Source organism: Notechis scutatus, chromosome 5 (genome assembly GCF_049901735.1).
Source record: "Notechis scutatus isolate UNSWTSFEM ecotype Mainland chromosome 5, rNotScu1.2, whole genome shotgun sequence".
Taxonomy (NCBI): Eukaryota; Metazoa; Chordata; class Lepidosauria; order Squamata; family Elapidae; genus Notechis; species Notechis scutatus.
In genome coordinates this window covers 44,231,737-44,245,280 of record NC_142013.1, presented here as the reverse complement: position 1 = coordinate 44,245,280, position 13,544 = coordinate 44,231,737, and the positions used below count along the sequence as shown (strand labels likewise).

Genomic DNA, 13,544 nt, shown 5'->3' with positions numbered 1-13,544 from the left:
GGCATTTAGCTCCAGATGTTGTCATTCTACTGGGAACATTTTAAGTCCTTCGTGTTCTAAACTGTACTTCAAAAGTGAGATTCCTGTTTTATACATCAATTTAATAGAAGGTCCATTCATTTTAAATTTGCATTTCCTTTCAAATTAAAAAAAAGTTGGGTGAGAGAAACCTGCTATTCTGAATTTCATACAGAAAGTAACAGAATTTGACACCTTCCAGCATCTGTTATTCCAAGGTCAGACTAGCCTGCAAGGCACAAGGCAACACTCCAGGACACTCTTGGCTCCAAGCCAGAGCTTGAAAAACAAATGAAAAGCTCTTGTCTATATATTTCAAATGAGAGACCTATCCCTTTGAAAGTGCCTCAGAGCTATTTTCCTCATCCCTGAGGTATACAGAGATACCTTCTCTTAATTTAAATGCTTTAAGCTCTTTTCTTTTGATCATGGTAGCAGAAAGAAGGGATGTCCTAGAAATTGCTTTGGATAAAGATAAGGAAAATGGATACATAACAGAATTTTCTGAAAAATCCACATAGGTGTTATTTCTAAACTCTAGACTTAGTCTAAAAAATTTAGATTGAAATTTATGGAGGCATATGTCAAGCCAATAAAGAGGAATAGAAATAAAGAGTTAAATTATCACTTCTGCATGACAAAAAAGAACACCCTGAAAATATCCAGCCTTTTCTTAATCATCTTACAACTTTGATCAGAACATAATCATCATATGCCACACTGCGAGCTATATCTTATCCTGATAAAATAATATATTGTCAGCAACATTGGATGCAAAGTCTTCAAGTATTGGTGTAATACAACAAAATATGATATTATATATTTATGGGGTGGAAAAACCTTTATCTGTGTGTAGTGCACACAACCTAGGTTTTAATCATTTTGAAGGTGCACGTTATAATTTGGCATTCTTGGGTACAGTTTAAATTTCAACAGAGAACGAACTTTTATGTAGATGTCCAAATTGATATGCCAAACTTGCATCGGAAACAAACTTGCAATTATTTCATACAGAAACATTTATTTCAGGAGATCTTAAGTGTCACAATAAGAATACATGAATCCAATCTTAGATTAATTCACAGATTGCAATCACTATAAAATGTCCCAAAGGTGCTTTTTCAAGACGTTTCGCTTCTCATCTAAGAAGCTTCTTCTTGGCTGAGCTGGAGAAGATTCTTGAATGAGAAGCAAAACGTCTTCAAAGAAAAAACCAGAAAGTCCAGTTGCCTCTTGAAAAAGCACCTTTGGGACACCAAGACCTGGATGACTGAGAATCTCCATAGACACTATAAAATGATTTGCTTGATTATGACTTGGAGTTGGAGTTGCTGAATCTGTCCACTGTAATTGCCAAGTTTTAGTTTATGGCTTAGGATGTTGGGTATCTATTCAATTATGTATTATTTAATAAACTATAGTTAAAGGAATCATGTGTTAGCAATATAGGTGATGTAGGTGAATGAAATCACTGTATTCATTAGAACCTATTCCCTAGGAAATGATACAACTGTAAGATTCTTTAATGATACTTAGAATTGTTTATTTCCCAATACAGAGCATTGTGTAAGGATTAATAACCCTGGTTTATCTTTGTTTCTCATATCACTAGCATATCATCTAGAAATTACAATAACATTTATCTCACCTCAATAGTTCTTTCTCATTAGAACAATACATTATGAGGCCATAGCACTTTTATATTGCTCTGATAAATTCAAAGATTCAAAAGACAAATGATGCACTACAGCAATGTAAATTGTTTTTGCTATACTGCTTTCAGTTTCACTCTACAAATCACATGGGATGCCTGTGAAAATAGCTTTTCTCATAATGAAAACTACTAGAAATTGCAATGATAAAATAATGAAATGTGCTAACCCTAGACTTAAATACTTGCTTTTTATTGTTGGATGCAAATGCCTAAGTCCTAATTTTTTTATTTAGTATGCCAGCACACGTTCTACCACCTTCTCTTTTTCTCCTTTGTCCTAAGATATTTTTGAATATTTTGTTCCAAATATCGCCTGTTTGCTAACCTTAATCAAGTGTGTGTGTGTGTGTGTGTGTGTGTGTGTGTGTGTGTGTGTGTGTGTGTGTATGGTTGTGAAAATATTTACAGACCCCTCATATCCTGGACATAAACTGTTTCAACTCCTACCCTCAAAATGACGCTATAGAGCACTGCACACCAGAACAACTAGACACAAGGACAGTTTTTTCCTGAATGCCATCACTCTGTTAAATAAATAATTCGCTCAACACTGTACAACTATTTACAAAGTCTGCATTACTATTAATCTTCTCATCACTCCTTATCACTCATCCCCTCACACTTATGACTGTATGACTGTAACTTGTTGCTTGTATCGATTTATATTGACTGTTTTCTAGTATGATTCGATTGCTTCTTGTACCCTATGACTATTATTAAGTGTTGTACCTTATGATTCTTGACTCTTGACGAATGTATCTTCTATTCTATATATTGCATGATCTGATACATAGCTATAAAGGAAAACTATCTTGCTTATTCTAGATAAATTGATTTAATGTGGCAACTTAATTTCTAATATGATATATAAAAGATTAGGTAACTTGAACTAATTATTTTTATTGCTGTATCTAAGTCTTGATCTGAATGATAGTATTCATGCATACATATTTGATTTTAAAGTTGCTTGTTTTCTTATTATAAGAAAAAATGAACATATTATATAAATAGAAATATTGGGTTTTTATTTTTAAAATAATTTAATTTGATTCAAGTAAAAAGAATTTCAAATAATAAGTCATGATTTTCTGTATTTGTTTTAAAAGAAAAATTTCAGTATGAACTATGCTGTAACGCCCTCTGCTGGTATGATGTAGAAAATATTTATCTTTTCAGGTGATCTTGTCTATTTTTCTGAAAGTGCATGCTTATCCATATATACACAGCTTTTTGGGATAACTTTAGAAAGCATAAAAGACACAGTATCCAGCTATTGCAGATGTTTAAACTTAATCTGATTTTAGTATTTTTAAGGGATAGTTGACCGGAATTATGGCTATTCATTCTACTAACAGAGCATATTTTCACAGTTTACTGACGTTAGTATAAAAAAAGGAATACTGGGCATCAAATATTTTAATGGAACACATAATTAAAGTTTTTTTGAAATGTATGTAATCTAATGACATATAAAAAAATAAATCACATAGGGTATAAGAATATCAACATCAACTTAATTTCAAGCAGAATGTACATTATGGAAGGTTTTAGCCTCAGGCAAAATGGATTTATATAGTAACAAGATCATATATATCTTGTTGCTATATATGATCTTTGGGGTTTTTTTAACCAAAAATTCATCACATTGTAGAAAAACGAAAATACTTTCAGAAGTTTTATGCCAAGAATAAAATGAATAGAAAGTAGCATCTGAAAGAACGGTTATCATATGAAATTTGTTTATATTTTAAGTGCATTTTTATGAATTATTATATATTGAACTCAAGATCTAAAGGGAATAAAAAGCACATTAGCAGTTATTTATGTTTCCACATCATTATTGTAGATTTAGATTGTCAAGCTATCTTTATAATGAAATTAAAAGCATAAAAATGTATATAGAAACTATATACTACAAAAACAGCAAACAAAATATATTCTGTCAATCAATTTTGAATAAATAAAATAATAAACACAGCAGGCTTAGTGGAATTTTTTGTTGTTGAATTCCTCATATTGCATATGACTGTGCACATAATATTGAATATGATGCCATTATAGTATTAATTAAACAATTAAACAATGCATATCTTCCATTTTGCAGAAAGAATTCATGTCAAAGTGTCCAAATGTTCAAATAATATCAATAAAAGAAAACGTAACTGGTTTTGTAATCCATCTTGCCATTAGTTTTCTGTCCAATTAATTAACATTTTGATTTGTGCCTTCTCTCCTAAGCAAAACAAAACTATAACAAACAAACAACATCACAAGGAATGTTGGACTCAGTCAAAAAAAAAGTCAATATGAAGTTGGGGCATCAACAATTTTAAAACTACCTCTAAATTACTGAAACCATATACTTACTGTCTATTTAATACTGTATATGTCATGGCATAGGTAAATTACATTGAAATTACATATTCTTTATAATCAATCAAATTAGTTACTGTAGTTAACTTTATTTTTATCTATTTTAATATGAAATGAAATATAATTAGTATTTATTAACATTCTTTTATTACTGTAATATTTTTAAAAATATGATGAAATCAGAAAACTGCAAATGGAAACAATTCCCTCTTCCACTGTTTACTTCATAAACAATGTCTATTTCAGTGATGGCGAACCTTTTTGTTGTGGTGTGCCGAAAGTGCGTGCATGCCGGCATCCACATTGCAATGCACACCCCCCCGCCCTGTTAACTGCACAGCACATGCATGCGCCTCCTAGCTAATTTTCAGCCTGTTTGGGTGCCTTTTTCGGCCTCCCAGAGGCTTGAGGGAAGCCTCTGCAGCCTTTGGAGGCTGAAAAATGGGCGTGTTTCATCACTTCCGGTCGGTACGTCTGGTTTCAGCACTTCTGTTATTTCTGAAAGACCCATTTTTCAGCCTCCCCGAGACTGCAGAGGCTTTCCTCGAGCCTCTGGGAGGCCGAAAAAGGCCTCAAACAGGCCAAAAATCAGCTGGGGGGCTCTTGCCTGCTTAGTGCAGGTAAGTTTGGCTGGGGCTCACATGCCCACACAAATGGCTCATGCATCTGTGGTACATGTGCCATAGATTTGCCATCACGGGTCTTATTTCATAGACTTTAAAAACAAACAAACCCAAAGGCTGAAAATCACAGTGGTTTAAAAGTATTTCTACTTACTAATATAAAAGGCCATAGAATAATAGACACTATCATAGATTGGCAAAAGGGGCATTGGTGCTTACCTGATACATCCATTCTCTGTGAGCTGTGAAGAGCATCCAGGCATGGGGAGGTGCTTCTGTCTCTAATTTGATAGGCTGGTCTGATTTCTGAGGGCATTCCTCCTTGAGCAGTGGTGGGATTCAATTTTTTTTACTACTGGTTCTGTGGGCGTGGTTTGGTGGGTGTGGCAGGGGAAGGATACTGTAAACTCTCCAGTCAGAGGTGGTATTTGCTGGTTCTCTGAACTACTCAAAATTTCCGCCACCGGTTCTCCAGAACTGGTCAGAACCTGCTGAATACCACCTCTGTCCTTGAGGTTCCTCCTTAGTGTCCCCAGTTTTGGCGAAGTCGAAGTGATAAGTTCATTGTCATTCTCCTTCACCTTTGCTCTGTAGACTTGGCCAGAACTGGACCCCACCAGATGGACTCTGGGTGCAGCTGGATGCTCTTCAAAGCTCACAGAGAATGGGCATATCAGGTAAGCACCAATGCCCCTTCTCCAGATGAGCTGTTCAGAGCATCCCGGCATGAGACATACCAAAGCTGGCATGTCCTATGGGAGGGTCTCCATCTGGTTTGGGATCCCGCTTTAGTTATATGTGGACCTGTTGTAAAACTCTTCTGAAAGCTGTTTCTGCGGAAGCAAAAACATCCAGCTTATAGTGCCTTATGAAAGGCAATGGTGAAGCCCACATTGCCGCCCTACATATTTCTTGGATCGACACTTGAGTCACCCAAGCAGCCAATATGCAGCACTCCTACTTGAGTGTGCTAGAATACCAGTAGGCACGGGCAATGATTGAGTCTTGTAAGTCTTTGCAATTGTGGCTCGCAGCCACCTGCCAACTGTCAATGATGTGACTTTTTTTCCTTGAGTAGCAGGTTGAAAAGAGACAGGAGGCAGTCCGGTCTATGTAGGTTCGGAATGCATGTCGTACATCTAATAGATGCCATTGTCATTCTAGACTGTGAGATGGTCTAGGACAGAAGTTGGGGAGTATCAACTCCTGTGCTCTTTGGAAGGCTGAATTAATTTTGGGAATGAAGGTTGGATCTAAGCGAAGGACAACTCTGTCAGAATGGAAAATGCAGAAGTCTTGTCTTACTGACAGGGTGGCTAGCTCAGAAATTTGTCTGGCAGATGTTATCGCCACTAAGAACACCACCTTATACGTGAGTAGATGGAGACTTGTGGTTTTCAGAGGCTCAAAGGGTTGTTTTGTGAGTGCTATGAAACCTTTTTTTAGATCCCAGGTGGGGTATTCATGGACCACTGTGGGTCTCAGATTAGTGGCCCCATGGAGAAAGCTGTGTATTCTTGGGTGATGAGTGAGGGATCTTAGTTCACCACAGGTAATGACCAAGGCTAGAGCTGCCACCTGTCTACATAAAGTGTTAGGTGAGAGTCCTTTATCCAAACCTTCCTGGAGAAAGTCCAGTATTTGCGCCACTGATGGAGAGGTGGGGTCTAATGTTACCCTGTCACACCACCCGCAGAAGATGTTCTAGGTGGTGTTGTATATATGGTCGTGGAAGGACATCTGGCCACTTGGATCGTAGAGATGACTTTATTGGACGCCTTAAAGACATCTCCGCTCAAGTGCCATTTGTCTAGGTGCAGCCATTGTGGGTCCAGATGTTGAATTGGACCCTGTGTGAGTAAGACTCTATTTGGCAGGATTCTCCACTCTGTGATAGATAGATCCCTGAGATCCGCGAACCATGGGCGTCTGGGCCAATATGGTACCAACAACAACAGTTCCGTTTTCTCCTCTAGAAGTTTCTTAATCACCTTGGGAATCAGCGGGATGGGAGGGAAGGCATACAAGAAACCTCGGGGCCAGTGGCAGCATAGAACATTGACTCCCTCCACTCCTTGTGTTGGAAATCTAGAAATGAACCTTGGGAGCTGTGCATTGAGGGGCGAGGCAAAGAGGTCCATGATCGGTTAACTGAACAGCTGTGACTTCTCCTGCACTGAAGCAGTTGGGAGGCAGTGTTCTGATTGTCAAGGCATGCGGTGTTTTTTGCCTTGAATAGTAAAGACTTAAATAGATGTGGGCAGATTAGTCCTGTTAAAATAGGTTGATCGGGGGCTAAACCCTCATCTTCCAACATATCCTTCTCTAGCTGATCTGCCTCAGACAAGGATGAATCATTGTCTTGAAAGGATACTGACATGATTTGTTACAGCTTGTCTATTTGGTCTTCCCTGCATTGTATGTCCTGGTCGGGCATGTGAGCTATTGGGAAATTTGCACCCTGGGAATGTACCTGAAGTTGAATGGATTCTGCTCTGCCTAGTGACTGTTGAGATTGAAGGTAATGATGAGGACCTGCATGTTGTTGCCTTGCCAGGAAGGTCTGTTGCATTCCTGCTGCAATGCCTTGTTTGATAACTTGCTCCATCCAAACTCTCATATGTGGAGGAATTTTTGGGGGAAGATGATCCTCTGTGTGAAAACCAGCTGTTGTGGGGGTGAATGTGGCCTCAGGGACCCTTCTTGGTGCAGATGTTGTAGCTGAAGCGTCTGCTTGATCTGCCAAGATGGTACTGTGCCTGGATTGCATTGGCAGGAGGAACTGGAATGGGGTTTGGAACAGGGGTGACTCTTGGAGGAAACAATGTATGTTTGTTCTTTTCAGCCTCATGAAGACACTTCTTCAAGTGTTTGTCTAATGCCTTTTGACGTCTCTTGGAGTTTTTCTCCTCAGCATTGGAAGTTTTCTTTGAACCCCTTGTCCTGCTCTGGGTTTTGGCCATGGCCCTTCTGGCTGCTGCTTTACAGCCTGAAACAATGGAGCTAATAGAGCTTCCACTTGCCATTGCAACTCCTGGATACCGGAGCTGTAAAAGTATGAGGTTTGACAATTAGAGATGGTTGGCGAGCCTCAGGATCCTGCTCCGGAATGGGCCGAGGTTCCTTAATATGTCATTAATTTGACTCCCCCCCTTTTAAATAATATAGTATATATCTGATTAAAACCAAATGTGCCAAATAGAAGGATTCACCCTGATCTGCCCAGATATGATAGCCAGAAGTTGAAATAATATACTGTTTTTCCTGGGTCTAACAGCTTTAATGCACAGGCGGTCACAGGCCTGGGTAATAGCTGTTACTCTGCTGACTAAACTTGCAGCCAACTTATTTAATGTTATTCAGTAATAAGTGGGTCTAATGATAACAATCACTAAATTTCAAATTATTTCTGGGCTGTCCTTATCGGCCCACAGTGAAAATGTCCCTACAGCCTTTATCCAGTTAGGATTTCAAACCTCTGTCGAGCCATCAATTATGGCACAATTTTCTATTTTTTTTCTAAATTGGAAAAAAAGGCGCCTGCAGTTTGCTGCTTGTTTTGGCGCCCAATTTTTCCTTGTAAGCAGAATTACCCAGCGTGAGATTGGAAAGAGCAGGAAACTGCCTTTTGGCTTGCTGAGGAGAGGGAAAGCTCTTACGCTTGTCCCCCTTGTGATGAAGTGAATTCCTTGGGGAAATTAGCCACAGAGAGAACTATGCGATTCGAGCCTCCATCAGAGCCGTTAATGCCCTCACTGAAAGCTAGGAGTTCTCCGACAGCCAGCAGATCTATTTAAATGGCATCAGCTGCTTTTTCCAATTTAGCACTGAAATTGCTGCTCTTTGAATCTTCCATGCTCCGCTCCAATCGTAGAGCGCCCGAAGCCTGATACAGAGCTTTTAGAAACTCCGCCAGCCAGCTGATCTTAATTGCTTCAGACGCTTCTTTAAGCTGTAATGACAGCCTAAGGGAAACTGAATAGGTGGCGGCTCGAAGGCGCTTGAGCACCGCTGAGGGCTGAAAGTCTCCAACAGCCAGCTGGTGTTAAACGCAGCGTTGGGGACTATACTGATCTTTTAAAATTCATGACTTACTGTTTTTACACCTTGAAGTTACGATCTGACCTTTTTAATGTTATTTTCTGCTCACACTCGCTTTCAGACAATCCAGCCAAGGGAAATGTGCCTTTGTTAAATGAAGGCTGAACAAAAACTAGGGACACTAAGGAGGAGCCCCAAGGAATTTAGCTCAGCCTATTGAATGAGAGACAGAAGCACCTTCCCATGCCTGGATGCTCTGAACAGCTCATTTATTTATCCCATTCTATCTGTGTTTTAAAAAGTTGTGATGATGTTATATTTATCCACAGAATTTTGCTAGTTTAAGATTTCAGTATTTTAGTGTTACTTTTAAATGACATTACCACCACTTTTTATTGTTTTAATTTTTAAAATATATTGGGAGAGAGTCTGGAACTCTGATAAAATAGGATTATTGGATACAATAAGTATTGCTTGAATTTAAATACATTTGTGAGGAAATTTTTTAGATGGTCACTTTCAGTAATGGTTGGAGACCAGAATTACCATGTGCAAAGAAATTCTAGCAGGATTAGTGCATTAGTTCTTGGACCTCTATAGGCCTTTGTTTTGTTTTAATCTTTTTAAGTCACAATGTCTAATTAAAGCTAGTTATAGTTCAAATAAAAGAATGTATATTTCTGATATAATTGAATATTGTGTCTGAACAAAACAGGTAGAATAAAAATGCAAGGAACTATTAAAACAAAACAAATAATGGAATTTTATATTTTTCTAATATCCACCATTCTTCCTTTTTATGAAGCCTTCTGTTATTAATCCAATAACAGATTCCTATGTTATAGGAATATGTTTTCTATATAACTTTAACAATTTTTCAAGCATCTTAAACATTCACCCATGGAATTAAGGGGAAAAAATTGAACATTTATACTACTTTCACGTATTTCACATTAAGGCTGTGACTAAATTCATTTTCCATATTTTGGTACCAGCTGGTGCGATCAATAGTTTGCATATTATGTTCTGAACATTAACTTGTTCCTTGTCTCAATAGGAAATTTGTATAGGCTCGATAATGTACAAAAATTATATGCTTTTTAAAATACACTCAAATACACTCATTCTTAGGCCTCTTACAGACAATAAAGAATTACTTGTTTAAACTAAATATTTGGAAGCATTCTTTAAAAAAAAAAGAGCATTAAACAAGTTTTCTAGGTGGAAGGGGATTTTCATATTAAAGAAAAATAGATCCTGACTTGGATCTTAGTGGGTTTTTTTTAATGGTTGAATAGAGTTTCTGTTAAATAGCATGGGATTTATGACTCATTTCCACATTTTCCTTGTCTATTTCACAGATGGGCTCAAATATGGAGCAGAACGGGATAATGGCAGAGATAGGAATGGATGAACAATTCACATTAAAACTATGTTGTAGCAAAAGACTCATTCTAGATAGAATTTGAACAGTATTAAGCATTAAAGATAAGTAAATTCTTTAAAAATGCTGGTTCCAATTATGGTTGCAAGTTGAGGACTACCTCTTTATGGTGTTATTCTATTCTGCATTAAAGTAACTAATCTAGTCTTATTGTGTTTGTGGCCGATCTGTTGACAAGCAAGTTATAAATGTAAAATTAAATGTCTGAATAGTCAACATTAATGACTATGTCTGGAGCAAAGCTTGACAATATGCATTAATTTTCTGGAAACTCATAATATTTCCAATATTGGGAGGAAAATGAAGCATTCATATCTGTATTTTTATCTAGATATTTACACAATGTATTTAGGAAAATAGTTCATTTGGAATTTATGTTTGTTTCAGTACAAGACTGAACAATTCTATCTTCTATAAATGTAATAATGTCTAAAAATAATAACATCTCTTTCTTATTAGTGTAAACAGTGCATTAAAACAAAACAAAACATCCAGTCATCTGAATTTCTGTATGTATTTATTATAGCATAGCACAATTATTCTTTCAGTTTTCATCCAATTAGGTTGTTAGTTATCTTGTAGGCTGCAATTTAAATTCATTAATGAGCTAATACCTATGTTATAATTGGTCTTCCTTGAAAGAATTTGGGGGAAAAAAATGAAATACATTGATGTAAAACTCTCATAAATTAGACTTGAAAGATTTTCATGACCTTATTGTGAACCAGAGCTCTGTTTCTGTTTTTAAATTATTACAGAGGATCCTACCCATAGTTTAAGTACTAGCCAGACAGTAGTAAAAAAAAAACCTCTTATCTAAGAAAATGTATATACAGATTCACTTTTTGCAGTTGATTGGTTATTTTAATTATGGAAGGCCTTGGTATTTAGTGCTTCAGTAGTTAATTAATGTTGTGCTTATGTAAGGAGTGTCTTGAAGATAAAATAATGATCCTGGGATACATTCTAAAAACAGCTGTCAAAAGAATCTTTTCTTAATTTTAACATTCAAAAGAAAAGAAGCTATATTTTTAAAAGGTACAAGTATGTTTTTTTAATAAATTTCAATAATCCATTTCACAACAAATCAATTTTGAATGGAGCATGTCAATACTTTTTATAGAAAGATGCAAACATGAGGATACATGCTAGATTTATCATTTGACAATTAAACATTTTTTTAAAACAAGTTGTCCTGACATATTTTCTGAATATAGAGAATGAGAAGTTTTATGAGCCTCACTTGAAGTCTATATATTTTAAGAACAGGATCTACTGCAAATATTACTATTTTATAATGAAACAAATGCAAAGTATTTTTTGCCAGCCATTGTCATCATAAGCTGAACATTCAGGAACAATATAGAAATAAGAAACTATCTCAAATTATAAACTTGATCTTTTAGTCAGCTTTAAACCTATTTCCTAAATCAGACTTTGTGTTCTGACTAAGAAAACATTATTTGATTTATTTTCAACTAGTTCTCTATAATTCACCCCATTATCACTCTGGTAACATTCAAAAGTAACAATCCATTCTTGGCATTGGGTAGAAATTCAAAACCTGATATAAAAGTTTGGATATCTTGTTTCTATATAAGGAGAACATATATTCTAAGTATAATATTAAAGTAAATACTTGTATTTTCATTAAATAGCATGCACTTGTTTTTAGGGAAGAAAACAGTACATATTAACCTTTAACCACAACTTGATTCAGTTTTTACACAACATAAAAGAAGAAATATTAGCACCTTTGTTCATTAGAAACTGAATTTGAAATTTGACAAAAGTCACAAATGACTTTTTTGGTGAATTATGCTAATTTCTTTTTCTCAAGTATTTTGGATAAATTAATTATTATTTTTAAAATAACAAAATAATCTAAAATTTAAAAATAGTAGTAATCTAAATTACACAAAATATGGTCTGTGTATATGAAAATAATCCCTTACAATTAAAAATGATTATCACTATACTAGAGAATCTAGATATTGTTGTATGATGTTACATATATTTCCCACATGGCTTTTGAAGATAAGATTATATAATTCCTAAAACAAACTTGTATTCCCCACAAATTCATATGTTATGGATTAAGAATGTAAAAGGAATATCCATGTGATACACAGAAACTTCCATGATTCTATTTTGTGTGTGCTCATGATTGGCCTGATGAAATACACTTTCTAATAGTTCATACACTAAGAGTGTATCATGAAAAATACATGAAACTGCTGAATTTATAATTTGTAAATTTTGGGGCTACTTAAATAAATTTAAAAGCTAATACCTCTACTTCAAATCAGTGGACCTTCTATTAATTCTTTTAAATACTTCTAATTAATACTTTGTATTTTTAATTCCTATTTTCACAATTGTCATCTCCACAAGTATGCACATCAGAATGACCATGTACAATTGCAAAGCACTGCAGTGTATGAAAAGTAAAGACAAACAAACAGTGGACTTAAAAAGTATACTGCAAATCCAAACCAAAACCAAATGAAGTGCCAGGAAACCTGAGTAAGCTGAGACAGGCATTATATTTATTTCAAAAAGTTCCCACACTCGGATGTCACTGATGATGCCAGTGAACCATTACACAAAGCCTCAGAACACTTTATAAACTGGAATCAGGCAGGACAATAGTAAAGTTTAGTACTAAAAAGAGATAGTGCATTGAATACACAATATCAACCTTTGTATGCTCAGGATTTTGTTGCAAGAATAGGCTACTTAATCTCCTCCATTTGCCCTAGGGATTCTAGCTGTTTTAATGTGTTCTTTTTGTGAAGCACAGAATACAAGCCGGTAGCAACTGTCTGTGGAGCTGCTTTGGTAAAAACTGAAACCTCTAGCATAAAATGCAGTCGCAGTCAAACTACTAAACACAAAGGCAGGCTGTTTGTAAGCTACTTTGATTGGAGGGTTGACATCATTCCTTAGATAAGAATATGGCGGTTCTATGTGTATTCAACTGGAGTACAATCCCATTAAACAATGATAATATGTGATACACCTCTGAACATTTCAAGGATTCCTGGCTACTCTTTAAAGAAAAATGTGTGTATAGCAAAATAGAAAACTAAAAGGCCTTTTTAAAAAATAATATACACAAATTGATGTTATTTAATCAATAATTAAACCACTATTCTGCATGCATTTTAGTATTTATTTTTAAATCAAAAAATAAATTAGATTCAATCCACTGAAGTGGATTGTATAAAATGTTCTTGTATAACAGCATGAATTCATAACTTTTATTTTATAACAGAATAATATAATATCACTGGAATATTCCTAGACTGTCAAACATATAAAAATGATT

The 13,544-nt window shown here is 35.6% G+C and overlaps 1 protein-coding gene across 1 annotated transcript in view; it reads right to left on the bottom strand.

Moving 5' to 3' along the window:
• Positions 1–13,544, bottom strand: part of ROBO1 (roundabout guidance receptor 1) — a 314,654-nt gene that overhangs the window by 259,478 nt on the left and 41,632 nt on the right. The gene's annotated exons all lie outside the window — the stretch shown is intronic.